At 49.2% G+C, this 26,537-nt stretch overlaps 1 long non-coding RNA gene across 1 annotated transcript in view; it reads right to left on the bottom strand.

Annotated features, from left to right (window-relative positions):
- Positions 1-26,537, bottom strand: part of LOC149358608 (uncharacterized) — a 134,400-nt gene that overhangs the window by 33,316 nt on the left and 74,547 nt on the right. Inside the window, exon 2 of the long non-coding RNA XR_016288702.1 lies at positions 23,321-23,389. This is a non-coding gene — a long non-coding RNA (uncharacterized LOC149358608). The remainder of the gene's footprint in view (positions 1-23,320; positions 23,390-26,537) is intronic.

Raw genomic sequence — 26,537 nt, 5'->3', positions numbered from 1 at the left:
TAGTATAGTATAGTATAGTATAGTATAGTATAGTATAGTATAGTATAGTATAGTATAGTATAGTATAGTATAGTATAGTATAGTATAGTATAGTATAGTATAGTATAGTATAGTATAGTATAGTATAGTATAGTATAGTATAGTATAGTATAGTATAGTATAGACCTTATGCAAAATTGCTGCCATCTATCGGAGAAAAGAAGAACCAGCGGAAAACCGCCATGTTGGAGGATGACTGAAGCTCGTTCCGCCTCTGCTCTCTGGATTTACGCGTGCCCTGCGTTAGCTTCCTTACTGCGGTGCTGGCTCTAAAATCTTATTTCCTGTCAATTGAGCCTGTAAACATGACTGAATGGTGAGTCGACCTGTTTCTGCTGCCCAAGTTTCCAAGTGACTTCGCAGATGCTTACTACGCGACCAAAACACTTTCCGAACGCCACCGGGTACGAAGCTACAAGTTTTTCACGGAGTCCTACGTCAGTTTGCCGACGATGAACACCAAGAAATGTACGAAGCAAGTGTAATTTTCGTTTACGGCTAAAAATGTGCGCATTTCGGTCTAGTTTGAGTCAGTTTTTATTTGGTTGGATACTTTTTGCGAACGGGCGTGCCGCTTGAATTGCTGCTGTTGTGGTGGTAGCGTTTTCTGTGTGTTGCGTCGACGCCGACAGCAAAGGATAGTAAACTTCACGCTCATGTTGGCAGCGTCGAAAGAAGTGGCCTCTCAACATGCGACGCTTTTCATTTTCCTTGAAAAGTTCATACAGCATTTGTTTGTTTGCCCTAGTGCTCTAGTGCCCAGAACCCCTAGTTTACCCTATAGTGCCCTAGACAGAGAAAGAAAACGTCATTATTATTACCGGGCACATAGACCCCTAGGTCCCCGCACGACACCACTACACAACTGTTTACCATTCTTGGACTATCGCCGTTAAAAACACGTAGCCCGTGAATGCAGCAGTGTCTATGGTTTTACCACGACGAGCAAGCAGTTGTGCACTGAGATTTTTGAAGGATTCTTCACTCGTTATGCATTCCCGCTGCTAGTTGGAACTATGGTACCGCTTGAGCGGCTTCCCTTACGGTCCTTTCTTTTTTTTTTACACAACACACTGTTTCGTGGAAACCGGCCGGTTAAGTGAAATCGCTACATGCAAACAAGCCGTCGCTCCACAAAATAGGCACCTTTTCCTCGTCTAACAGAAACGATTGACTGACTTGCAGTGCACAAACGTTCCGTGCCACGGGCACTTGACCCTTGCTGGTGTTTCCGTCGAAACAAATATTCGCGCTAAAAACTAACGCGTGTAACGGCTGCGGGGGATAACGCTAGCAGCGACGGTTCTCACAAAGCGCGACCCGTACCACTGAACAGCTGATCACGATTACCCTCTTGCGAGGCCGATAATCGCATCACTTCACGGGCAATCGCAGGAGAAAAACTACTTTTGTGTGATATTTTCTTCGTGCCTACAAAGATTATTTCTAATTTCATTTGCTACATGGCGATAACGAAATGCATTTCGCGACGTCTCGACATGTAGCGACGGTACTGCAACTTTTGTGTGCGGATGTCGGGGATCGCAGACCAAAAATAGAAATGCGCTCAAATCAAGCGCTTTTGCCTTTTTTCCCTGGGCGCCTTTGCCTTTTTTCCCTGGGCGCCTTTGTGACCTTTCTGCTTACAGCAAGGCACTAAGCAATATGTGGGCATACTGAGGACGGTGAAACTCGAGCGCGCGCGACGAGCGTGCACCAGTACGTGCTGTGAATCCGGCGGCTGTCCTCCAACATGGCGGATCGCGCGCGGCGACCGCTAGATGGCAGTGCATTTCGCATAAGGTCTATAGTATAGTATAGTATAGTATAGTATAGTATAGTATAGTATAGTATAGTATAGTATAGTATAGTATAGTATAGTATAGTATAGTATAGCATAGCATAGCATAGCATAGCATAGCATAGTATAGTATAGTATAGTATAGTATAGTATAGTATAGTATAGTATAGTATAGTATAGTATAGCATAGCATAGCATAGCATAGCATAGTATAGTATAGTATAGTATAGTATAGTATAGTATAGTATAGTATAGTATAGTATAGTATAGTATAGTATAGTATAGTATAGTATGAATCCAGCCTTGAATGTACCGCATCTCACGTCTCGCAAAAACATCCGCCAAGTCTTTGAGGTGCCCACACCGAACCTCTATCCCCTTTTGACTTTCATACTAAGCTAGGTACGCACAGAATTTCTGTCCTTAGCGTGGCTGGGTACAAGTCAATATCTCGCTCCCTCCTGGGTTGCCGAGGCATAGGCTATCGTCTTCTTAGCTATCATGACTAGCCGGGCACGGTCAACGGAAGTGACGTCAGTATTATGACGTTGATGAAGACGACGACATCATCACGTTTAAAATCAGACTGCGCTTTGTAAATACGACGCTGAAGAACCCCGAAAGCCATATGCGCCCTCCCCTGACCTCCGGCAAATAAAAAATTTGCAGCCAATGTCGGCAACCGACTAGTCTGAATTCACTCGTTCTCGCGTTAAATCTGCGCGTGTAACTAGAGTTAAGTCCAGTCTCCGTCTCACGTGCCGCATAGTTCAGAGCCGCCGCGGTTTTCTTTTTTTTTTTTTGCCAGTCGCGCGAACAATGCCGACCGGCTGGCGCTCAAAGAAACGTTAAGAGCGACTGTGCAGTCAAGAGACCGTGGTAGTACGAGCGCCGGCCGCTGCAAGCGCCGCAAGCGGGCACACACAAGAAAAGGAGCGCGACGACGACGGATACTTCAAAGGGGGCAGTTACACTTTCATTTCACCGTCATTCACTCCGTGCTCCCTCGCTAGTCGAGGTTTCCATGCATGCCGCGCAGGAGTTTCAAGGCGAGAGGACAAAAGATGAGGGTAGTTACTCGGAGAAGAAACGAAGAGCAAAAACTTCGCCGGAAGAAGGAATGAAATAAAGAGAAGAAAGATGGACAAAAGACGACGGCGACGCTGAAGTCATTAGTGCTCCGAACGAGCGACGAAGCAGCGGCCGCACGACGCAGCCGTCGCGCACCGAAGCGGCACAGGCAGTCTTCCAAGTCGTGTACTAATACAGGGAAGTGGTTGGCCATCTAAATGAGCGTGTCTGGCTTGATTATCATCGTTACTACAGTCATCATTACTATCACTATTCCGCGTCCGTTTCTGAGCGTCTGCTTTTTTCTTTCTTTTTTCCAGCGTGCGAGCGCACTAAATGATTTGTCTGCGGACGACGGGGCAGCTCGTAGCTATGTACAGCGCAGCGTTGGCTGCCATCACGGGCCGCTGGACGTGGCTTTGGCCGGTCGGAGGATTTTGGAGGAGCGCTGGGCGGTCGCTACAACGTATTTTTTTTTTCTATTTTACGGGCAGGAATTAAACGGTGTACGTCAGTTAAGACAAGGGCTTCAAAGGACAGTATCACGTCTCGTCACTGCTGTTCACGGTTTAGCGCCGGACCACTGCTCATTGTGTATTCCTTGTAAATCAGCAGCTACGAATACTTTGTAAACAGTTAAAATGGGACTGACTGCAGTACTTAGTCCGCGGGGAGAGGGCGGCTGACAATTATTTGGTCCTAAGGAATAATTACTTGTCATCGAGGCACTAATGCTAGTGACAACGCAGTTAGTCCTCAAGAGGACTTACTCTTACACCCCGTTTACTCCTTTCTGGCTCACGGAGTAGTAATGTCGTACTCTCGCGCTATGCTCAGCTGTGAACCACCACTAGACGTCCGAGGTGGAAGAAACTGAAGTGCTCACAGGCCCCATGAAGGGTGCTTGCCCTTCCCAAATTTTTTCACCCACCTCTCCTCTTCCAGGTTACCAGCCAAAGGGAGACAAAAGATTTTCAGTGAGTTTGGGACCCCTGTATACTGTGCGTACTGTGTTCCAGAATATTTTCTTTTTATCTCTGTGTCATCTTTCATCCATTCATCCCTTCCCTCACTGCGTGTTGCAGGTGTCCACCGACCCAGAGACGGCTACCAACCCTAATGAAACGTTCCATATGACGTTACCAATGATTCCATATGCTTTTGTGTAGGTCATATAGAAACCATGTAGGAACTATGCAGAAAGGATATATAAACCGTACGAAAAAGGCAGGAAATGCTTGTAGATTTCCATATATCTTCCATTTCACATGGACTTCACATCCCATAATTTCGTATGAGTATATCTTATACAGAACGTTTCCGTACGGATGCCTTCCCTTTCATCATCATCATCATAACCTAACTTAACCAAACCATTCTTCCCAGTGACAGGGCACTGACACCAGCGGAATACATCCCACCGCTATAGCCGCGCCTGAAGGCGCGGCATCTCGGACGCTCTCTGGACCCCGCAACCGGATCGTCCTCCTTTCATGGAGAGAACCGGCGCACGTAATGACCAAGCCGCCAGCGCGGGTGCGGAGAGATGACCTTCATTAGCGGCCGCGCAAATCCGGAAGCGATATCGGCCTGCCGCCGCTCACTGCACTCCTCATGCTTCGGCCTCCAGCAGCCGCCAAACGACGCCGCAGGTCACCCGTCGAACACGGCAGGGGCTGCACGAAGGCGTGGTTGGCTATCCTGGCTGCTGCCGCAGTCGAGACAGCGAAAGCAAGGAACTCAGTGTGATAGTTTCCATTAGCAAACATAGACGTGAATCTTGAAGATCGAATAAGCTAGAGGGCGCTCGAGAGAGTAACAATAGGAAGTTTTAGAACAAGGTGACTCTATCCTCTGACCGACTGGGACACCCTATTTTTGGATCTCGCTAATAGGGAGAGGAACGGCAGTGAAATTAACCGAAATCCGGGTAGGGAGCGCTGTAAAGGGAAATAGAAGGGATGAAACAGCGACAGAGAAGCTCGGAACCCAGGAACAACCAAGAGGACTCAGTACTGGAACACAGAGCAGAATAATACAAGTGAAAGGCGAAAAGTAAATGGCCTAAACCGAGAAATAGCAACAAGAATACAACAGGTCACAAAGCCAAATACAAAACATATGGCAGAACTAGTTTCCGCAAATTGATACAAGTCAAACAACGAATACAAAAAGACGGGCAAGTGAATACGTCAGAAAAAAAATAAAAAAAAGAAACACTCAGTAGAATGGTGGACAGCAGAAGGAACACAGCCGAAGTTTACAATAGGTAATCCACTGAATGTAGAATAATAATAAAAATAGCAATTGCCGCTGAAGGGAAGATGTAATGAATGTTTCGCTCACAGTGGGCACCTCAATACGCTCCACGAGGGAAGGGATGAAGGAGGGAGTGAAAGAAGCAGAGAAAGAGTCGCTCTAGTGGAGGAGAGCTCCGGATTGATTTCGACCGCCAGGGGTTCCGTAATGTGGAATGACGATACATTCGCCTCCGTCGAAGCGCAGCGTTGGGTGCACTTTCTGGTTCAAAAGCACTCATCAGAGCGCAGTTGAAGGCCAAAATTTCGAGAGGAGTAAGTGAAGGAGCAAATTGATTGAGGCGACATGTGCAGTCTGAAAGCATGAACGAACACGGCGGCACGCAATTTCACGGGTAGGGTGGAAGAGTTATCTGGTAGATATGATGCGCATGCACCCAACCGTTCCTCTAAAAGCCGCAGCAGAAGACGAGACCGCAAAAGTGGCTGACTGCGCCAAGTCCAACGACGAGACTCCAAGCAGCCGCCGTCTCCAGGGGCTGCTACCTGGGCTAGCAAGCCTACAGGAGCGCATTCGACTGCACAAGGAAGCCGCGACGTCCATCATGCGCCCACCAACCTGCGTCAAACCCTGCGATCATGCAACAGCCTCGGGTACCTTCGACCTTTCACGGTTCTCCTGCTGAGGACCCGGAAGAATGGTGTGGTTAATCGGAGCGCGCGGCTACAGGTGAGTGTATGACGTGAAGCTCCGATATGTTTTCTTTTCCCTCGAAGGTCCTGCTCTCGCGACGTCACTGTGCCGCAACATTAAGCGTGGTGCACTGCAGTGAAGGCACGCGTGAAATTTCAACGCATGCTGTCCAATCAGCGTGGCGCGTTGCAGTCACGTCATGCATGACGTCAACGCATGTCGGCGAATCAGCGTGGCACGGAGTTACGCGAACTCCGCTACACCGGGTAAAACGTGCCCTACAGCTGTCGCTGTAAAAGGCGAAGCGACCACGCCCTGAAACTCAAGCAGCCACAACTGAATGTTTGTGAGTTATACAGCTGGCTATTCCGTCACAGGCAGCGCTAAGAACATTCGACTTGACCAGCGAAAACCGAACGAAAGACGAGAAATTGAGAGTGAAGAAAGACCCCGAGATGAAACGATGCAGCCACTGCGGGGCACGCGCATGCTTTTTCCGGTCGAATCGTGCGCGCTGTTTCGCTGAGTGAGCGAAGAAATAAATAAATAAAAAAAACAAAGAAGAGAGAAGAGAAAGGTTCACTAACGAGCAACCCCATCATCATCGTCCTCGTCGTCGCCCAGAGCTGTCCGGTGATTAATTGCAATTATCGGATAATTAGGGACGTCCGAACGTCTCGCAGACGCTCTGCCCCAATCAATGAGCCCGGAGCTCGCTCGCAGCGCGCGGACCCATTCCCCGGGCCCAGCTTTTGCGCAGGCACGCACGAATACGGGGGCGCACCATGCGCCCGATAGGAGCGGTCGAATCGGCTTGGCCGCTCGCCACGGCTTTCGGGGGCGGCGAACGTTCGCCTAATGTTCGCACCGGTGTGCCCGAAATCGCCTGGACAAAAAAAAAAGAAGGGAGACGCGAAAAGTAAAATTTAAAGGAACGTTGACGGCCAGTATCATTCGTGATCGCTTGTGCGAGAATCTCCCTTCCACCGATTTCGTATACGCGGCGGGATCTTAGAGAAGTAGTACTAAGGTATAACAATAGCAGTAATAGCAGTTGCAGTATCCATAGCACTTGTAGCTGCATTTTATGGTAGCAGTATAGCAGATAGCAGAGGAGTAGTAGTACTAAAGGTAGTGCTTGTAGTCGTAGCAGTACTAACAAACGTAGGCTTTTATACAGCCAGCGGACGAGGCGACAGTCGGTCACTCTTTCCAGGAGAGAGGGATGGAATAAGGTATAGGTTGCACGTTCGGGACGGGCCGCCATTGTCAGGCCATGCGATGAAGTATGGCGCAATCATCAGAGTGAGGACATTGTGTAGGTCCAGATCGCACAACACGCACAGCGGAGTCGGCTGTGCGTGTTGGTTTAAAGTTGTCGCGAGAGAGCGGCTGACCAAATGAAAGCCGCGCTTCACATTCACGCCAAAATTTCACCGCAAAAAAAAAAAAAGTTATGAAAATTTATCACTACTTCGTTATGGCGCGTTGCGAATTCCCATAGCGAGAGCACAGCGGTAGGTAAATTTTGTTTTGAGAAAACTAGAAACATGTATATCCTTTTATACTTCCAAACGCGACGAGGAATAAGCTTTGTGCATCACCATTAGGCATACGTACACAGGTAGAGAAGAGATTCGATCGCCGATCGCGAAGCGTCAACCAGTCATGCCATCTACTCGTCTTGGTAGTCCCAGAGCAACCTTAGAACGAGGCAGTTCAAGAATGATGAGAGAAGAACGCATGCGGGAGAGAGTGAACAGACACGAGGCAAAAAGCTCTTCTATGTACGGAAGAGCCTAAACAAACACAAGGCAAAAAAATTCGCAGTGGCTTAGCTCTGGTTAAGCCTGGATATACAAGCGAAAAGCTGCATTCATGCTTTGTTTGACGTCATGGCTGTCGCAGTTCGCGCACAAGGCACTGGGAGCCCCACGATAGCGGTGTAGATTTTGAGCCAACTCCCTCGCTATCACTTCTGGGTCTTCTTTTCTTCCTTCCATGGCGAATGTCAGCGCCTCTTCTACGACCGCCGCCGCCGCTCACGCGTTATCGCAACGCCTTGCGAAAGAACCTTCTCTTGAGACTGCGGCGGAGACCGCGCGGCAGCGGCGAAGGGTAAACCGGTGGTGAGGAGGAGAAGGGAGGGGGGTGGTGAGGAGGGAAAGGGCGCGCCACGGCGGCGCCCAGGGGTGGCCCACGCGAAGCGCGGTGTTGACGAGCCTAGTGAAGCTTTTCGCTTCAAAAGCACTTCCACAGCTCCGAAGCACGGCACTAAAACGGCAGCAGAATAGTCACCGTTGCAAATGAAAGACAACGATTATGGGGTACGTCGGGCAATGGCCAGCATTATCCGGATGGCGTTGAGGAACCATTCGCACCATGGGCTTTTCCGCCCATCGCTGCGCCAGGTATCTTCGGCTCACGCACAATCGCACGTGTAGCATGTTACGCGCTATCGGGCCAGCTTCTGAGCGCTCACGGCTTCCTCCACTGCTCCACGAACCAAAGAGAGCAACACCGCGGCCAAAACGAGCAGCCCTCACTCCGTCGCGAGCAATGACGACACCGGCCTCCACTCTCCGTCTCATAAGCGCGGAAGGAGCAGGCTCACGTCACGCTAGCGACGGAAGCATCCCTCCCAATCGCCAATAATGACCGCGGCGGACATTTACCGGACGTCCGCCGAACCAGGCTTCCTGTCCCGTCGCCGCAAAGAAGGCAGCTCGCGGTGCTTGGCGGCGGACGATGCCGAACAGAGAGCGGGGAGGCCCCGGAGCAGCGTGCTAGCAGAGTCGGTATAGCTATGTATACGCCACGCGGGTGATGAGGGCCTCGAGAGAAAGCAGACTCGGGATCAGGCGAGTCATCCTCCCTCCCTGCTCTTCCTCTGGACGACGTGTACCCTGTCTCTCTGATGTCCGGTGTGTCCCTCCCGATGCCAAAGAAGAAAACGCAGATAGAGAGAGGGGGGAAGCAAATTGCAGCTCGTCATTACCGCGGCAGCGCTGTGCGGTGTTTACCCGCTCCATCGCCAGAGATCCTATATGGCTCGGGGGCGCCTTCCATCAGGCAACCGCAGCCGTTGTGGCGGACGCGTCGAATCGGCCCGCGACAAAGGACGGATACGTCGTTTGCGCCCGTTATCTGCCGCCAACGCGCGGTGCCTGCAGCGAACTCATCACCGGGACGAGTGGGAGGCAGAACAATGCTGTTCTTTCATTTCCTTCGCATCGATGAAGCCGGGAATGGGGAGGGAGGTGGTTCCTGCGCGCAAGTGAAAGTTCAGTGTGGTGGGCTACTCTTCAACGAAAACTGTGTCATTCCCGATGTTCAGTATACATTTGTATGCCTCTTATAGACGGCCCGCAGCGGCGTTACCCGGGTCCTTGGTGCGAGCAAATTGACTGAGACTTGCTTGAACTGCCTCGCGTTTGTTATAGGAAAACCGTAAGTAAAGGCAACGTGAGGTTTTCACTCCTTTCAATTTTTCAGCACGCAGTGTGAGGAGAAACCCGTCTTCACAACAGAAGAAGCAAACGCTGCAGTCTGCAATTCCACACTGCGGATACCGAGCGCCTTCGAAGCGGCACACATCTGAATGGATACGTAACGCTGCGCTAGTAGATGTTCACTCCTGAGAGGAGACGAAGTAGACGGACATCCACGACACTGCGAAGCACGGTTCTGCATACCACCTCAGCGCTGTACGCAACCAAGCGTTTGCACAGCAGTAGAAGTGCTGCGAGTACTACATAGGATATAGAGCGGCGGTACGTCGCTAGTGCTGAAAGCACCGCACAACTCCACCCGCATAAACAGTGCAGCGCCGAGTATTGCCTCATTTCCTCACAGAAATGCACGTCGAGTGCTTACAGAAAGCTTCGTTTTCTTGGGATTCTCCTAGATTTAATGCGCTCTCGAAAAACACCCACCTTTATGGAGTGACCTCTGTTTGAATCACCCAAAAATGGTTATCTGACTTTGGTACATAAGTACATTCTCGTAAGAAGATACGTATCTTATTTTTTAATGCGCCGTCCTTATAAAATAACCGCCGTTTAATTGTTACGTGTCGCATTTCGGTATATATCAACATACGTACAGACGCGGACAAAAGTAAATGGAGCACGCAATTGTCTTCGAATATATTTCACGCGCCACCTAATTGAAATTTCCAGCAGTGGTGCGCGCATGCTGGTAGCGGAGGTTGGTGGGCTTTCTTGTAGACGAACAACGCGTCTTCGTTTCCAATGGAGAAAGCGTGATTGCACTTCGAACGCAATAGCGTGCTCCGTTTACTTATGGCCGCGCCTGTACCAGTACTGAGCAGTGCTCTCTGCTGCATGGCGCAGACAGAACTTCGAGGCATTGACGTGCGAGGGGAATTGAATGCACGAACGGGCAAGCTAGTTCCCGGTTGTTCAATGCTCCCGACTAAGCAAGGACAATCCCGTACGTCCGGCCTTGTCAGGCCCCATGACCTTGCTTTTTTACACCGCACCCAAAGTCGTGCATGTGCTGGAGAGAAGAACCAATGCGGCAAAACGACGACTCAAGGCGAAGACTGTTCCCGTTGTATAGTGCGGACACGCGGACCTCCTTCATCCAATATGCGACATTACTATTCATGCCGTCGGCCCTCCTTCGACCTCCCACCTCCTCGCCGGTTGTTTGATGAAGTCGGGTTGGGTCGAGCCATGGTTCCGGAGATAACCCGCTTTCGTCACCCAAGACGGGGAGCAATGAGGCGTGCCGCGTTCTTTTTACGCACGTCGTTAGCGCCGCCCAGCAGTAGAAAAGCCTGCGGTCGAACCGATTCCGTACTTGGACGTCAGTGCATATGCCACGTACTAAAAGCCTCTACTCTGCAGCTGCGGGCTTCAAGTCACGCCAGCTTCACGAACAAAGAGAACAGAAGAAAAGTAGCGACCTCATTCACCCTACAAGCCGACCAGTGTTCCTCAAGGACACGTTAAAGGAGGATTCTGCGTTAGCCGCGAGGCTAAACGTTCAGAGCGTCGAGGCAGACTCTCTCATCGAGGTCGCACGCTGCTTCACAAGCGACCTTCTCTGTGCCCTGAAGAGGATCACAATATACGAATAGGTGTTTCATGACCTTCTATAGCAGTTAAAACAGCACTCGCGTCGTTGGGTCATCGTACGAAATCGAAACGCCACTTCTCTCAATTTGAGTCGCTTTGGCACGTTAAGCCCCAATAAATCAGTTCTCTCAACTTTCACAGCTGTCAAAATTTCGTGCGGTTTTCATGCACCGAGAGGGCCGGCATCGGCCTCGAAGGTTGCAACACACGTAGTGTCGCGAATTTTCACGAAATTTTTTTCTGTGTGCGCTGACTGCTCCGCCCACGCAATGCTGACACGGTTTCAGGCCATCGCATAGTACAGCTCCGGAGGCCGCTGTTAGCGGCAGCAAAATTATGCAGTTTGCCTGCTTGCTGACAGATGAGGCGACACTAAGTAACGCCTGATTTCGTAAGCAATAAACGTGCCCTATTAATTTTTCTACCTGCATTTCGCACGGCTTACGGGGCTGCACGCATCGCATGGGGCTCTCTCTGGCCAGCGGGTTAACACACGGACGCTGTCTACAGGCCGCGAGGTTAAGTACACCGCCGGCTCGGCTGTGCGCGCCCCTTGGCCGACGACGCGCCTGCCATGTTTGAACAGGCGCGACCGAGTCACGCAAGCGCCGCAGGCAGTCCCGCCATTCGTCGGACCGGAAACGGGAACGGCTGGCTGTGCATATACATGCCGTCTCCGTCTCACAAAGGCCTGTCCAGTGCTGGTGTTCAGCTGGTCGCGTTGCGGTTTTCCGTTCCTTCATAAGTATGCCGTTACTATCGGTCGTCGTACAGGTAAACTCGCGCGCTCCGACTGGCATGCAGCTGTACAATCCGCACTGTTCCTAAGCGACGGGGCACAAAAAGATAGGAAACGCATCTCGAACGCGAGGGAGTGTGTGGCTGCGGCATACTACACAGGGAACGGATGTTCTCGATGTTCACTGATGTTAACCAAGAACGGATGTTCTCGGTGCAGTGGAACCAAAGAGAGGCAAAGAGGGGCGACGAGTGCCGAGGAGGCGTCAATGCTTTCGCATTCTTCCAATGCGAGCAGCCGCAGTGATCTCTTTTTTTTTTTTCCCCTTTTCCTTTGCGACTGGTCTACAGCTCGCGACGTTCGCCGTTCTTTTTCTTCACTTCGTTCAATCCGAACTTTTTGTCGCTATAATTGCTTTTCTCACGCAGCGCAGCGCCTTATTCTTGTTCAATATCACCATTCAGGTAAAGTTATGTCCCTGTGTGTGAGATCACCGACAGCAGCAGCAGCGACAACAATGCGAAGCAAAACCGCTTAATTTTCAAAACATCGCGAAATGCCTACTGCAAAACGGGCACAAGAGAAAAGTGAAATATCCAGTCAAGATTCATCCCACGAGTGGCATAAAGAAAGCTCCTGCTTGCGACGTAGTAACCCGACATTTAACATGACTTCGCGCGCGATAGTGCTGCTTCGTCGAAGCCCTCGCACGCCCATAGTGAACTCTCTCGAGCGGAACCCGGAACATCAACGATAAGCGTTGCCGGCGAACGAAGGGTTGTGAGAGAGGGCGCGGGTGGCAGCCCCCCCCCCCCCCCCCCCCTGCATTGGTATGCGGTCGTTCGAAGTGGCCGCGTCGCGGCGTCGCTTAGCCGAATTGCTCGGCCGCCGGCGTGCCGTCGTTAGCGTGAAATGCCGGCCCTGTCGCCAGTGCCCGGGGTCGCAACGGTCCGCAGCGCCGCCAACAGGAGGGCGGGCGAAAACGACAACGCGCGAGTTCGCACGCCCCTTCATTACTCCCCCCCCCCCCCCCCCCCCCCGCCCACCTTTTTTTTTTCTCTGCGATGTTCTTTTCAGCTTTGTCTTCCTTTCTTTCTCTCTCTCTCCCTGGCGTCTTCTGCGCATACTATAACCGATGACTGTTCAGACATAAGGATCCGAGAGTCACATATGCCTACGCTATACCATAGACAGTGACGGCTGCACCGAAATCCTGCATCAAAATTCGTTTCCCTGATCCCTGTTCCGAACAGTAACTCGTACAAGAGAGGAGGATTATTCAAGGAACAGCAAGTACCTCACACTATAGTGGGATAATACAACCCAAGAACGAAGCGGCAAATGCCCCTCTAAGGAGCCCCTCCAGGCAATGGCGTCGACCGATTCTCCCCCTCTTCCCTCTGCCCTTGGGCCTGCTAATGTGAAATAGCAGGGAGTGGCAGATGTATGGAGAATAACCACGGCGTAATCCCATTAACCGCGGCTTCATGAAAATCGGTCGACGCCATTTTGACTGGAGCGCCTTTTTTGAGGGGCATCTGCCGCTTTGCTCTTGAGTTGTATCCGAATAGTCTGTTTTAATCCACGAATTGTTCCAATTCGGTTACGTGGTATATATACCTTTTAATAAATTAGGCTGAGTGAGTGAGTGAGTCAATGAATGAGTGAGTGAGTCAATGAGTGAGTGAGTGAGTGAGCGAGTGAGTGAGTGAGTGAGTCAATGAGTGAGTGAGTGAGTGAGTCAATGAGTCAATGAGTGAGTGAGTGAGCGAGTGAGTGAGTGAGTGAGTGAGTGAGTGAGTCAATGAGTCAATGAGTGAGTGAGTGAGCGAGTGAGTGAGCGAGTGAGCGAGCGAGTGAGCGAGTGAGTGAGCGAGTGAGTGAGTCAATGAGTGAGTGAGTGAGTGAGTGAGTGAGTGAGTGAGTCAATGAGTGAGTGAGTGAGTGAGTGAGTGAGTGAGTGAGTGAGTGAGTGAGTGAGTGAGTGAGTGAGTGAGTGAGTGAGTGAGTGAGTGAGTGAGTGAGTGAGTGAGTGAGTGAGTGAGTGAGTGAGTGAGTGAGTGAGTGAGTGAGTGAGTGAGTGAGTGAGTGAGTGAGTGAGTGAGTGAGTGAGTGAGCGAGCGAGCGAGCGAGCGAGCGAGCGAGTGAGTGAGTGAGTGAGTGAGTGAGTGAGTGAGTGAGTGAGTGAGTGAGTGAGTGAGTGAGTCAATGAGTGAGTGAGTGAGTGAGTCAATGAGTGAGTGAGTGAGTGAACGAGTGAGTGAGTGAGTGAGTGAGTGAGCGAGTGAGTGAGTGAGTGAGTGAGTCAATGAATGAGTGAGTGAGTCAATGAGTGAGCGAGTGAGTGAGTGAGTCAATGAGTGAGTGAGTGAGTGAGTGAGTGAGTGAGTGAGTGAGCGAGCGAGCGAGCGAGCGAGCGAGCGAGCAAATTTTGTGGCATCCGAACCCTGCTCCTGCGGCAACATGGTGTGTCGCGGCGCCGTAATCTTTTATAGACACCCATAACAAATTAAGCAGAGCTTCTTTGTCAACACTGAACTCATCATTAGGAAGAGTTGTGCAACCGCTGGTCACACGAATATGTTCAGGGTGTTCTTTCGAATTTTCATGCTTCCAGTCAACAAAAATCCAACAGCAGAGCAACGAAGTTCGCTAAAACAATTTAACGTGTTTGATATGTAACTTGTTTGATACGTAAGTTGAGTACGAGAACTTATTCTGTTTGGTTTCAATAACCATTTAACTAGGCTTAAAATTAGTCATCTCCAAAGAACGATTATCAATTTTCAGTACGAAAAACATGAAGCAGTGTGCTAACGGAATGCGGCGTAAAGAACAGGGCACATTTCCGTCTTGCATATGACTACAGCGATAAGCAATATTGGAAACGCGTCAGCAAGAATTTTTCTTCACAAGCACTCCGCCCATCTAGCCTCTCCATGTCATGGCACATGCATGCAGGGGCCAACAGGTTGCCAATTTCTGTTATACTGAAATGAATGCACGAGAAGAATAACTGTGCGATATATTTCTAATACGACACCGTCTATTTCACCACAGACAAAGTCACGTCTGTCACTAATAAACATACACCAATAAAATTATTCACAAATATGTAAACCCGGCTTATTGCATCATTCCACGGCTTTATTTCACGACATCATTTCACGGCATTCACGGCTTTATTGCACCAGTGTGGCACTCTGCAGTGCAGGCGTCATCAGAATCAAATGGTGGGGCAGTAAAGACGAAGGGATCCACCTTGGCTGCTGGAAATACTGTAGGTTCAAATCTGGGTACCGCCTGTCCCTTTCGAATTCGGGGCCACAGGCATCGGTTTGCCAAGTTGTCTGCTTTTCAAGTATGAAATGCTTAGCCGATATGCAACCTGGCGTCTGAGAGCAGCATTGCGCTCGTACCGGTGACTCCCCGCCCACACAGACAAAAAAATTAAAAAAGCTGCCTTTCCGACGACCGTGCATGCAGGCACTGATGGTGAGTGGGCGACACGGAGAAAAATACGTACAATTTGTACAGGTGTGTGTAAAGCTCCATAGATTTTTTTTTTTTTCGTTTCTGTCGAGCCTGGAGATTTATACCCCATAACGAGTCATAACTGGCTTCGTGAGTCTGGTAGCTTATCAGATAGCTACAGTGACCTAGAAGCAGGGGCAATGGAAAAAGCGCGAGCGGCAGCGCGAAGTTATTACCTTCGACAGCCGACAGGGGCACTGGCATCGAGTTAATGGCGTCGATGTGCTATTCCCGAGCAGACCGAAGCAAGATATCGAACTCTGAAATTACTGCATATTCTTCATTCCAAGAAAGTTCCCTGAAGAGAATAGTGTCTTCGTAAGAAATCAAATGCTGCAGTCCAAACCGCGACTTACCTGGCCTTTTCCAAGCCGCAGACAAGCAAACGACGTCGATGATTCGCGACCCTCGAAGCAGACGTAGCGGCGTCAGTGGCAGCGGCGTATCGCCGTCTGCTCGTCTGCTCAGGAATAGCCCAGCAGCGCCATTAACTCTATGCCAGTGCCCCTGGCGGCAGTCGACATTTCCGGCTTCACGCCGCCTATGCGCCGCAGATCCCGCTTTTTCCACTACCCCTACTTCTAGTTCATTGTACTTACCACATCAATTATTTCGTGTCACTTAATTTATCGCAAGAGCGTTTCAACAAGTGAATAGAAATGTACACATCAAGCACCCATAAAAAAATTATACGGCAATTTTCAGACGATATATTTCATCGCGGAAGAACAAAAACAAAAGAAAAGACGATAGTGCTAATAATTCAGCAGGCGAAGCTACGTTGAGTGCAAACACAGAAAGAAAGTAAACGTTTTATGTCTCTGAGATACACTGCGGATTATTTCGACGAGCGGAGGTTTCGGACGCGAACGATAACCTGCTGCTTTCTTTTTTTCTTTTTGCATTTGGCTTCCAATTCAAGGCGGCCGCCGCAGTCCGGTACTCAGACTTAGGCCTCGTTCTCAGTGGCTGCATTCCACAGCCCTTTACACCATTCCCGCAGAAGGTTAAAAATACAAAGAACGTTTCGACTAGCCGTGCACTTGACGCACTTCTCGCAACTCTATCGACCTGCTGACGTCCATATGTAGGGATATGCCGATGACGAAAGGGAAGCGCGAAGAGGGTAAGAAGGAAATGAGTCAGTTTCCAGGGAGGATGCCGGCGAGCAGACGGACATGGATGATAGCAGATACGCGCTGATTGGAGCCCTCCAACTGAGCAGGAAAAGCGTGCCTCAGAACAGACGACGCTGGTAGCGCAGCAGACGAGTGAGGAGGGACAGGGACAGGTGACACGCGTCGAAACAATGCCGCGCGAGCGCCGAGCTAGAGCAACGCGACTCTAACGGGCCGACAGCGCAGCCGGCTGGAGCAATCGCGATCCGATGGAATGCGAGCCGAAACCCGGCGCCGCGAGTGCTTGTTGCGAGCACGGAGGTGGGGTGCCTCCCTCATACGAAGACAGCTGTATGATGAACTTTCCTAGCGATAGATGGCGCCAGCATCGTGGTACGTCGTAGCCGAAAACTCTCGCGTTCACCTTCTGCCTCAAGGACAATGACAACCGAAGAGCGCTACCAAAGAAGCGTGGCGTTAACACATACGCCTGCTATTGTGTGTAAGGTACGTGTTAACACATATGTCGGTACCAGAACTTCAGTGTGAAATCCGCGCATATGGCAGTGAACTCCACGCTCGTTTCATGAACCCGTCGGCTCTGGAATGCACCCTGAGACAGAAAGACAAATAAGGATCTATAGTGATTGGTGTACAGGGAATTGTATGCAGAATCTTAAAAAGAGTGGCTTACCATCCGTTACTGATAGAAACCGTATCTGTCGTTTGAAATTCCTTTTCCAGTTAATTCATGGGCAATACAACATTGACATCTCGAAAATTGTTAGTTACTCTAGTGGTTATGCAACGCGCCTGAGACATTCTCTTTCCGTAAAACCTTTATCCACAAGAACGAACTGCTACAAATATTCCTATTTTCCTAGAACTATTACCGAATGGAACAACCTTGCTGGTCATATAGTCGAAGAGAATAATTTGTCCCATTTTGAGGCGCTGCTGCAACAAGTGACGAAATTTTGAGTGTTCGGTTGCTGAGTAATTTGTTCTGATTTACTTAATTATAACCTGTTATATGCTTGGCTCTATGACTACAGTGTATGTATTCTGATGTTGTGAAACGATACAGTACAGTGTGATGTAGTAATTTCGCTGCTGGTGACGCCTTGTCTGCTGTATTTTCTTCTTTTTTTTTTGTCCTTTGGTGTTACACAAATTATGTACCCACCTGCGATGGTCTTGTTGTTCAAGACCGCAGTATTTATAAATAAATAAATAAATAAAAAAGAACGAGGGAGAGCTGCACATTTCGAAGTGACAGTTTGGGATGTCGATGATGACCACAAGCAACACAGAAACACACGCGGCCCTAGTACTATTAAGCACTATAACTCCCGTGTCAGTTTTCAGCCATTCCAACATGAAGAAAGAAAATTAGGTGGACACGTAAGTTCCGACTTAAGGGCACGACGCGAAAGCGTTAATGGTTAGTTGATACTTTATTCATAAATTATTGCATCTTTATAATTAAACGCGCTGATTAGCATGCACCAGTAGGCATACCAGACCACGTGACGTACCACAAGATACAAAGTAGAGCGAACGAACATCAGTGGCCTGAGGGAGCGGGTCTGACACGCAACCCAAGGGTCATGTGTAATTACCCCAGTTATCCCTTAAGCGCAATTAATTTACTTTACATCTTTGTATGTCATTATGACCTTCCAGTTGTACTACGATCTCAGAGGCACAACTTAATTCGAGTTTTAACTGTTTTCATTCCACACTTCAACGTGTGACGTCACAAACCTCTCTACCAATCCTGAATTAGTGTGACAACGCGCATGGTTTTTCCTCCGAATGTCCACTTTAACGCTGTGGCGTTAAAACTTTACAAGCCAAGCTCTCCTGAAGCCGCTCCATTTACCCTTTCACAGGGGACGCCGCAGTCGGCCCCACGCGAAGGCCGAGATTAGGCCATGACTAATAAAACTCGCCACGGGCTGTCAAGTAAGGGCCGACTTTCTCGATTTTATGTTTATGACTACGCTACGTGACGCTGACTCCTGAGTTTTGCTTCCACCATTGCATTCCAAGCTCGGTACCGGCGGCTGAGTTGGATTTAATAGCAGTGTCAGGGCTTGCGCATTCATATTAAGCACACAATATCTAAGCTAGCTGCTTTCCCTCTTTGCATTGCTTCTAAGGCTTTCTTTACTTCCTCCTTCGTTACTGGCAGGATGTCCCATTGCTGTGCTTGACTGCCTCCCTCAGTAACTTGATGATTACACTCGCTACTGTATAGATTTGTGTAGAACTCTTCGGCTAATTCAACTATCTTATCCATATTGCTGATGACATTGCCCTGTTTGTCTTTTAGCGCATACATCTGGTTTTTACCTATGCCCAGTTTTCTCCTCACTGATTTTAGGCTACCGCCGTTCCTTAGAGCATGCTCAATTTTCTCCATGTTAAACTTTCTTATGTCGGCTACCTTGCGCTTATTTATTAACTTCGATAGCTCTGCTAGTTCTATCCTGTCTGTGGAGTTAGACGTCCTCATGCTTTGGCGTTTCTTAATCAGATCTTTGGTCTCCTGAGATAGCTTGCTGGTATCCTGTCGAACCATCCTACCACCTACTTCTGCGGCGCACTCTGTAACGATAGCTGTAAGATTATCATTCATTGTTTCAACACTGCGGTCGTCTTCATCAGTTAAAGCGGAAAATCTGTTTTGCAGCGACATTCTGAATTCCTCTACCTTCCCTCTTAACGCTAACTCGTTAATAGCCTTTCGCTTCACCAGTTTCCTCCGTTCCCTCTTCAAATCTAAGCTAACACGAGACCTTACCATTCTGTGGTCACTACAGCGGACCTTACCGAGGACCTCCACATCCTCTACGATGCCAGGGTGTGCACACAGTATGAAATCTATTTCATTTTTAGTCTCACCATTGGGGCTCTTCCAAGTCCACTTCCTGTTTGCTCGTTTGCGGAAGAAGGTATTCATAATCCGTAAATTATTTCTATCTGCGAACTCTACTAATAACTCTCCCCTACTGTTCCTAGAACCTATGCCATAGTCACCTACCGCCTTGTCTCCAGCCTGTTTTTTACCTACCTTTGCATTAAAGTCAGCTTATTGTCCGTTGCCTACAAGGTATTTACTAAGGTAATCGCTAATAGGGTCAGGACAACCTTGGACTTTAGTCAACCAAATGATCAGGCAGGCTTTCGTAAAGGATACTCGACAATAGACCACATTCACACTATCAATCAGGTGATAGAGAAATGCGCAGAATATAACCAACCCTTATATATAGCCTTCATTGATTACGAGAAAGCATTTGACTCAGTGGAAACCTCAGCTGTCATGCAGGCATTGCGGAATCAGGGTGTAGAAGAGTGTTATGTGAAAATATTGGAAGATATTTATAATGATTGCACAGCTACTATAGTTCTCCATAAAGTCAGCAATAAAATTCCAATACGGAAAGGGGTCAGGCAGGGAGACACGATCTCGCCAATGCTCTTCACTGCCTGCTTACAGGAGGTATTCCGGGGACTGGAATGGGAACAGTTGGGGATAAGAGTGAATGGAGAATACCTGAGTAATTTGCGATTCGCTGATGACATTGCCTTGCTAAGCCACTCAGGACAAGAACTGCAAAGCATGATCAATCAGTTAGACAGGCAGAGCAGAACGGTGGGGCTAAGAATTAACATGCAGAAAACCAAAGTAATGTTCAACAGCCTAGCAAGGGAACAGCAGTTCGCCATTGGTAGCGAGGTGCTGGAAGTAGTAAGAGAATATGTCTACTTAGGGCAGGTAGTGATCGCAGATCCGGATCATGAGAGGGAAATAACTAGAAGAATACGAATGGGGTGGAGCGCATATGGTAGGTTCTCTCAGATCATGAATGGTAGCTTACCAATATCCCTGAAGAGAAAAGTATACAACAGCTGTATCCTACCGGTACTCACCTATGGGGCAGAAACGTGGAGGCTAACAAAGAGGGTTCAGCTTAAGTTAAGAACAACGCAGCGAGCTATGGAAAGGAAAATGATAGGTGTAACGTTAAGAGATCGGAAGAGGGCGGAGTGGGTGAGGGAACAAACGCGGGTTAATGACATCTTAGTTGAAATCAAGAGGAAGAAATGGGCTTGGGCAGGGCATGTAATGCGAAGGCAAGATAACCGCTGGTCCTTAAGGGTAACGGAGTGGATTCCAAGAGAAAGCAAACGTAGCAGGGGACGGCAGAAAGTTAGGTGGGCGGATGAGATTAAGAAGTTTGCAGGGATACAGTGGCGGCAACTGACAAAGGACAGGGTTAATTGGAGAGACATGGGAGAGGCCTTTGTCCTGCAGTGGGTGTAGTCAGGCTGATGATGATGATCTAAGCTAGAGGTTCAAAGGCAGATGATGACAGTCGTACAGGGGGCACTGATAGAGGGGTTACGGTAGCAGCGAAATGAAATAAAACAAGTCAAACGCATTAACAAGAGCGAGGGCCATGCAAAACAAGTCCGCACGGCCACAACGTCGAGGAATATACCGCATAAACAAATATAACAAGCTTCCCTGCCACCGATAAACCCGTTAAAATAAGTTTTGCCAAACTATTTTCCACTTAGCGCTAACTGAAGCGGCACTGTTAGCTCGAACTATCGGCACGAAATTCGTCAGCGGACATTACCATCGATCGCCAAAGCTGACGCATGCTGCAGCGTCGATGTCGGGGCCTCAGCGCCACCCGCTCGAGTCGTGCTGTTCCCTGACCCAGACAGGCATGCGCGCGACCGCGGTGGCTGTCAGCGGAAAGGCACATCCGCCCAACACGCACGCCCTCGTCGACTTCTCTTCCTTGTGTACCTCCAGCCCATTTGTCCTTCTCTTTGTTTCCCCCTCTCTTCTCCGTGGCGCCGCAAGGTCAACGACCTAGTTTCGTACTGGTTAAGTCTCTAACTTTTTTTTTTTTCTAAAGTCTCCTCTATCCGGATACTTCACTCTCTCGGTGTCTACCCCGTTCTGTGAGATGCTTAGCACAATTGAAACACAAACTAAAATAGTGCATGCGCCTGGGGGAAGTGAGTGTATGAAGGGGGCACAACCAATGCATTTTTTTTTTTCTGAGCTGGAATGCAAAGGAATTCAAACTGGTCCGAATCGCCACGTCACTCGTTTTGTTCAGTCAATTACGAATCTCCCGGAAATTTCGGGCGAAACATAAGAAATGACCCTTCCAATGCAGCGCCCGAAGGTGATGTTGCTAACTACTTTGACCAAAACGTAAGCGTTCTATTACGCACGTTGGAAGAAAACCTGGCAAGTGGTACCCTGCATCGGTACCATGTACTGTGCGTCAGCCTATAATTGCTTTCCGTGCTGTCTCCTACCCCCCTGAAGAGAATAAAAGAAGCAACGCGGATAACTGGTTTTGTCGCTTTCTAAATGACCCCTTCAAAAAGGTATCCCCTCCTTCCGCAACGCCTTCGCTGCAGCTGTCCGCACGCAGTGACGTGACGTCACTCTCGCCCGCTACACCCACGCAACCGTACCGTGCGAACACACGCTTTCACACTTTATCGTGCAACGCCCGCTCCGCTCGGTGCGACCTGCATACCTCCCGTGCCTGCTCGCGCATTACGGCGCCGTGTACACTACACCCGCGCTCCTCGCCAGCAGACGCGCCCGGCCACGCGGCAAGAATGACACTTGGTCCTGTCACGACGTGATCGACGGCTCCACAAGCGGCTACAGTCGCTCCCCATCACACACGAACACACACACACGAGAGCGGCTTCGTGCAGCAGCGGCTGCGATACGCCTCTAGGGTTCGAGAACGAGGCCCGCGTGCGCGGCTGCTGCTATATTATAGTCGGCGCCGGAGGAGCGAACGGCTCACGACCGCCGCACGCAGACGGAATTCGAGGAACGCCGGGCGCGGCCGTGCTGCTTCGCTGGCTGCGCGAAGCAACAGAGGCGGCAGCTGCTGCGCAGACTAAGAATAGAGTCCCGCCGGGCAGAATAAGCGCGCACGGGCTCCATACCTGGTCCTCCAGACCCCGTCTGCTGCCTGCCTCACTCAGTGTGCGAGCTAGCGAGCGTGTGTGGGTGCGAACATGAGAGGTTGTCTCTTTGTACGCGCACATCTGTTTGCTTGCAGGGCGCGTGTGTGTGTACGTACATGCAAGTTTGCATAGTGCATACGGCCAAACACACGCTTATACACAAATGAGCATGCACTAGCAAGCACCTTCCAGGTGACCAGGTGAGACGTACTATACTCAGGAGACTGCAGGGTTCCGTCCCATCTTATATGCGCAGATAGAATAACAACACCCTCGTACGGCAACTTCCTGTGAGCGAAGCTACAGCTGCGTCCTGTAGGCTTATCTATGTCGTCCGCGTCCCATCGTTTAAGCCGACCTACCCGAATTAAGTTCCCAACATGCGGTTCAAGGCGAAACTCTTTTGGAAAAGCACCTTGACCCCACTTAACAATGCCACCATTACTGTGCCTCTGCCTGAATGTTGCCATCATTATGCCCCGAAAGGGTTTAACAATTCACCGATATGCAAAAGTACACATCAGCACAGCTGCTATTCGCTGTAATAACGAAATCATCGCGTGTCATGTGAAGAGCATCCGTACGTAAAACACGACGGCTGCCATTTTTGTTTTCACCCAAAGAATTTCGTAAGCCGGCCAATTTTTCAAAAACACACACAGAAAAAGAGTTTGGTTTATGGTTTATGGGGTTTAACGTCCCAAAGCGACTAAGGCTATGAGAGACGCCGTAGTGGAGGGCTCCGGAAATTTTGACCACCTGGGGTTCTTTAATGTGCACTGACATCGCAAAGTACACGTGCCTCTAGAATTTAGCCTCCAAAGAAATTCAACCGCCGCGGCCGGGATCGAACCCGCGTCTTTCAGGTCAGCAGCCGAGCACCATAACCGCTGAGCCACCGCGGCGGCTGGAAAAAGAGTTGTAGACTTACCTCCGAGGTATAGTATAGTTCTCTCCAGTGTGCTGCCCTCCTGCGCGTACTTGACACCAACCCAGTAGTCTATAAAAAAAAAAAGAAAGAGAACAGGAAACTCATTTCTAGAACGCTATAAGTAACACGTGTGCAGTTAATTACTGTAACGAACACTCTCCTCTGCAAGTAGAGTGAGTACATTGTCAAACAAAGCTTGCCTGCTCGGAGAAACAAAAGCTGCACTTGCTCGCGGTTTCCGGTGTTGACGCCTGCGCCCCATTAGTCGCGAACGCGCCAACACTGTCGCTGTACGGGTATGCAGTCCCTGTACGGGTCTGCGCGTATGCCTATTGCTATACAACTCTCTCCGATCGTGAGGACTATGGCTTTCGGGTCATCTGCGTGCAGAGAGCGGGTGTAAACGTTTTCCGGGGCATTCAAACGCCGACGCATGCAGATACGGCATTTTCCTAAAGAGGGAAGCCAGCGAGAGAGGGACGGGTATGCGCAAAAAGAGAACCAAGCATGGAGGAAGCTGGAACTGAACTCCGTCGGAACTCAGTGAGGCCACAGTGCCGTTAAAACTATTGCGGACCTAGGTAGAAAAGGTACGAGTTTGGAGAAAGATGGCTATTGTTGCGCAGTGAAATAGAAAAAAAAAAAAAAGTTTCGTTAATGAATAAGTATTCCACGAAATGGGCGAAATCTGAACAGCGGGATTCCATATCATGAGTGTTCAAGTTTACGCAGGAAGTAGTATACCGGCCAGCGGCGACTTCGAGGTCGTGCGCTGTAAACAGAAAGGAATGCAAAAAGAGTAAGCTGTCCTCTAGTGAGGATGTGCGCTAGAGGATAGGTCACTTTCTTTTTACTCCCATATAGGCGTATTTGTGTTTAGAGTGTGTTACGCTAGAGGTGTTTTTTTTTTTTTTTTTGGGGGGGGGGGGGGGGGGGGGCATCGCGCTCTTAAAAAGCGAATCTACCTTCGGTACGTTACTGGGCGTGAAAGCGGCTAAGAAGACCAATTCTAAGCAATAAACTGTTAAATAAGAAACGGTTTTATTACAAAATACGGACCGGCGCGAAATCTCAGTTAAAGCTACTGCCTTGAAAATATTGGAAAAGAAACAGCAGTAACTGCAAGAAATCCTGAAAATAGTAAGAAACAAATGGCTTTGTCTTTGGCATGTGCCAAAAAAGTTAGAAATTTTTGCCATTTCTAGGAGCTACGGAGGAAGCTGCACCAATAAGACTTTGCACGCATAAATATGTTCAAAAACTCATTTTTTCCCCGAACAATCACAACATGGAACTCACTGCCAGCAAATGTCTTTTCGGCTCATGATGCCGCTGCTTTTGAAAAGAGTATCTTATTGTATGTGTAAACTTAGCAATATCACTGCACTCTGTTTGGTTTCCTTTGTTTATTGCCGGAACGCTGGGTTTGCGTAGTGTGGAAAATTGGGCGTGTTAGTACATGTGTTGAACAAATAAATGGCAGCGCAAGGAGACGAGGACTTGTTGTCTTGCGTAGTGTTTGATGTTATTTTTGCATTTTTAATGTTGCCCCCTGCTTGGTCTCCATGACTGCAGTATGTGTAAATAATAATAATAAAATGTACGATGGGCATGGACGTGCACCTGCCTTCAAAAGTTAATGAAACGCGACACGGCCAAAACAGGTAAATATATTTGCAGCCAGAGCGCGTTGCTTGAGACTGAATGATGCACTCCGTAATTCTGAAAGCTGGTCATTAGGCTGCATGCATATAGTCCAGGCTGTGAGCGGAAACGGCGAAGAAATTAACTTTTTTCGCTGATAGTGTGTTCTTAAAAGAAGACGCATGCACCTATACACCATAAGGACGCATAGGTATACTTCAGCGGAGATTTGTCTTTGTATTGTCTCTGGGATTTCTTCTCCTTTCAGGCACACCTCGATGAAACTGCATGAGGATACACCCAAAATCAAGAAAGTGCTCAGAAATAGGCTCAGGAATATTTCCAGTTTGAACTGAAAACAAAAGCAAAAAATCGGCCGGTAACAACGTCGCATTCAAAACAGCACACTTGCTCTGTTGACAAAGCTATACCTATGAATGGTTCACTCGCACGGACGTCACGACGTTTTCCTACAAGATAACCCTCTATCGCCTCGCAGGTGTCTCGCTGTTTGTGAATATCGTCGTACGACAGGAAACAGGCACGCATCCGCTGGCGTGGCAGTCTGGCATCAAGTGCGACAAAACAGCCGCGCTCTCAGCATCGTTGCTGCGTTCACACTTGCGCCTGTTCTTTCTCCGACCAGCCTGCCTGATATCAACGTATACCCGAGACGACTGCACCACGCATTCGCCAGGCAGCGCAATTTCTCAAGAAAAGAAACAGAAAGGGGCATTCGGAAAAGCACAAATATCAAGCACAAATATCACATCAGTTGCTTGTAGACCTCATGCAGCACAACGCGCGAATCATACATTAAGCTATCCAGGAAACGACTGATAAGTTCCTGACATATGCGTACAATATAGCACGAAGTTCAAGAGCGTTCATCTGCGCAAGGAGAATTGGAGCTATGCATTTAGACAGCGCTTTACACCAACCTGTCTTTCTTTTTTTTTTTATTCTAGTTTATTAAGGCGGAAGCCTTCAATGCCTCGTCGTTGTAAGCAGGAGTTGTCGACAGAAATGTTTCGGAGTTGATATTTGTTCACGACGACAACAGACAATATTCAAGGAGACGTGAACGGACGCCACTGACTATGCGACGAGAATAGCTTGCCCGTGAGATGGCGAGCACGCAGGCATCGTAATGGGTGACGTACACCGCGGCGAACTGCGGAAAGGTCGTGGGTTCGCGGAAAGCGTTCAGTCCGACTTGCGCACAAGGAAGCTGCAGTATATGCTACGCATGCGACGCCTTATCAAGCCCCGTTATGTTGTAGTTTTGAGGACCGGCTGTGTTTTACCGTTGCTAAGCACTTACGGCGCACCTTAATTTTGCGGCGATAGTTAGTTTTCGTGGAACAAAGTCGGATCACAAATGTAGTCAGAATCCATTGATATAACAATTTTTAAAACTGGAAAATTGCAAGATACTCTTACGGAAATATTGCCGCGATGGCTCAGTGGTTATGGTGCTCGGCTGCTGACCCGAAAGACGCGGGTTCGATGCCGGCCGCGGCGGTTGAATTTCTTTGGAAAAGAAATTCTAGAGGCCCGTGTACTGTGCGAT

This window comes from Amblyomma mixtum, chromosome 2 (assembly GCF_055824585.1).
Source record: "Amblyomma mixtum isolate Tamu chromosome 2, ASM5582458v1, whole genome shotgun sequence".
NCBI lineage: Eukaryota > Metazoa > Arthropoda > Arachnida > Ixodida > Ixodidae > Amblyomma > Amblyomma mixtum.
This window is presented reverse-complemented; position numbering and strand designations above follow the sequence as displayed.